Here is a 3,325-nt window from a genome sequence, read left to right on the forward strand (position 1 = left end):
CTCGTAGTTTTATTCTAATAGGTTTTTTGGTGGAATGTTTGGGGTTCTCTCTCTCTGTCATCTGCAAATAACGACAGTTCCATTTCTTCCTTTCCAGTTTAGATGCCTTTTACTTTTTCTTCTTTGGTTGCTGTGACTAGGACTTCCAATACTACACTGAATAAAAGTAAAAGTGGTGAAAGTGGACATCCTTGTCTTGATCCTGATCACAAAGAAAATGCCTTCATCTTTTCACCGTTGAGCGTGATGTTAGCTGTGGGTTTGACATACATAGCCTTCAGCATGCTAAGGTATGTTCCCTCTATCTCTACTTTGCTGAGAGCTTTTATTGTAAATAGAAGCTGGATTTTTCAAATACTATTCTATATCTACTGATACGATTTTTATACTTCATTGTTTGTGATGTATCACGTTAATTGACTTGTGGGTATTGAACCAACCTTGCATGCCAAGAATAAATCCCATAGTGATCTGTGGTTGGCTGCCACCTTGCTGAGCTTGGAGGCATGTGGGAGAGGCTAGCTACGAACCAAGGTCAACTGCCACTAGTGCCGGGATTGGGACCATTTAGCAAGAGGTACAGGGAAAGCTGAGGCCAGCTGCTGCCTGTTTGGGGTGTGTGGACCTTAGAGAGGTTTCAGGAAAGTCCACAGGCTGCGCCAAGCTGACCGCTTGTGTAGAAGAGCTGCTGGAAGAGGTTCAGGCTGGTGGGAGAGCTGACCAGGGCCGGCCAACGGTGTGAGCCAGGTTAATGGAGACAGACACAGCACTGGCTGGGCAGGAGGAAGCACCAACAAAGGAACAGTGGCATTGGTGGCACTTCCATCCCTGAACAGAGTTGTCCCCCGTGCTACCCCTCTACCCCTCACCCTTAGGTTAATCTATTTTCTCCTGTATCCCTGGTACTTTTCGAGCTGTTGTCCCTTCACTGGAGCTCAGGGCGAGTGGGTTTGTGAGTGTGTGTGCGTGCGTGGCCCTCTTAAGGGAAGCACCTCAGTCCCTAGCAGCCCCTCGTCTCACTCAGCCACCATCTCTGCTGGTTTTCACACCCACATGTTATGGGGACTCCTTTTTTAGCACTGGAGCCCTGGGCTGGGGAGCCCTCCTTCCTGTGGGAGGACCCCCACAACCGAGATGTCCCTCCCGATTCTTAACTGCCACACTGTGGATGTGGGACTGGCCCAGTCCGCATCTCTGCCCCTCCTACCAGTCTCGAGGTGGCCTCTTCTGTGTGTCCCCAGTTGTAGGATTTCTGTGCAGCTAGACTACAGGCAACTCCCAATGATGGCTGTTCCGTAGTTGTAATTTTGATGTGGCCGTGAGAGGAGGTGGCACAGCGTCTACCTGCTCTGCCATTGTGACTGGGCAAAAATGCACCCTCAAGATTTCACGACAGATTTTTAGCTTGTGCTTCATGAACACCCTAAAATAACAAGCTTTTGTACTGTGTGGTTTAACAGAAATTCTCAAAACACCTATTATCTGACAAAATATTTTTGAATATTGTCCTGAAACATTCCTCGTTCGTGAAATTGTCAGTTTTGCGAGGCTGGAGAGTGTTCACGGTCTGTGCCAGGTTTCAAAGCTGTTGTCGCTGCAGCCTTTTCTTCCTTGATCTCGGACTTGGTCTCTAACCGTCAAACACGGAAGAAAGGAAACCTGTGGTAGTCATCACGGAGCCTGGGATCTGCTTCCTGCTGGAGCAGATGCCAACCTGTCCCACATGGAGGAACGGCACGAAGTGGCCCTCTAGCCGTCAGGTCCACAAGCTCTCAGGGAGAGCGGGGGCATGGCAAGAGGAAGCACGGGGGGCTGCGAATCTGTGGGAGGAAACACCGCACAGGGCGAAGTGTCTGTTACACCCCAAGTCAGTGGCAGAGGGCTCTCTGTGCATGGCCCTGTGCAGTGGATGCCAGGGCTGAGAGTCCGAGGAGCAGCGAGCAGGGCCTGTCCCTCCGTGTCAGACTTTTCTAGCTGGCGAGCTGCAGCGCTTGCTCATCTCTGACCACGCTCTCCACGTGTTAAATGCCTGAAAGGCTCTGGGACACGATGGATGGGCCAGCCGTGGTTCCTGGCGTCGAGCTTCTATTCTAGTGAGGGGAGATGAAATCTGGCCATTTCAGAGACGGAAATCTAATGTGGTGAGCCGGGAGGAGGGAGTGGCCTCCCAGAGGAGGTGACGTGTGGGCTGAGCCCTGAGGAAGGAGGCAGACACAGCAGGCATGAGGCAAGGACGGTCGGAACACAGCAGCTGGAGGCGACGTCAGAGAGCAGCACGGGCCACGTCACAGATTCAGATCTAAGCGCAGCAGGAAGCCACAGGAGGACACGCTGTGACTCTGACCCGAGGAAAGATGACTCGGGCTACTGTGCAGAGGAGGGTCGACTGTCTGGGCCGCACTGACCCAGGTAGGAGCCGGGTGTCTGGACGAGGCAGGGCCTGGCGACATGGAGCATCAGAGGCAGTCGCGCTGTTTTGCAGAGACTCACTCAGCTCTTATAAAATACAGCCCCGTCTCCTTCACTACCGCTTGTCTGAGCCCTTGTTCCCACCCTCTCCTGTCCTTCGTCAGCCTGCTGTCACCTGGCTGCTGCGCTCCCCTCTTAGTCACCAAGCAGAAACACCCTTACTCTGGTCATGTGGCACCAAACATAGCCCATGTTTCCCTGGTTGGTGGAGTTTGTCTCGGGTGACAATGTCAGCCACTGGCCCTCTGTGAAACTCGGGCCCATGTCATGCACCTCTGCCCTTTCCTGGGTGGCTTCCCATTTCTCTGGCCTAATCTTTTTCCTAAAAGGACTCGGCCCATTTTTTAAATTTAAAGAGTTACGTAATGTGGACCTGAAAAGCGACCCCTTGATCACCTCTTCCAGGAAACCGCACCTGCGCGGTCACCCCGGCTCCTGTGGCATGAGATACATGTGTCGGGTACCAACATCCTAAAGCGACCTTTGCTCAGCTTTTCAAAGTTCCCAAAGCAATACAACTTCCAGAGAATGGGATGGCGACGTCAAACACCACAGACAGAAAAGAGCAAAGTGACAGATGAAGCGGTCCTCTGCACTAAAGTGACAGGCGTCCCATCACGTCAGAAACAGTCACCGGCATGCGGGCTGCTGCACAGAGCCACGCTCGCTGCTCGTGGTGTTCCCGTCACCACGTGCACTGGCCGTGGCTTCCAGACAATGAGTCCTGCCCTGATTTCACTGTTTGTGACGCACTAACACTTTGAAGCGGATCATCGTGAAGCGAGAAACTACGGTTTCGTAAAACGTGTTCACAAGGCTTCAGCTGGGGGTGTCAACAGTTTCCCCCAGGTTTTTC

At 52.5% G+C, this 3,325-nt stretch overlaps 1 protein-coding gene across 8 annotated transcripts in view; it reads right to left on the minus strand.

Moving 5' to 3' along the window:
- The window catches only part of GALNT11 (polypeptide N-acetylgalactosaminyltransferase 11), a 59,383-nt gene that overhangs the window by 10,389 nt on the left and 45,669 nt on the right, over positions 1 to 3,325 (minus strand). The gene's annotated exons all lie outside the window — the stretch shown is intronic.

This window comes from Pteropus alecto, unplaced genomic scaffold (assembly GCF_000325575.1).
Source record: "Pteropus alecto unplaced genomic scaffold, ASM32557v1 scaffold48, whole genome shotgun sequence".
Classification (NCBI taxonomy): domain Eukaryota; kingdom Metazoa; phylum Chordata; class Mammalia; order Chiroptera; family Pteropodidae; genus Pteropus; species Pteropus alecto.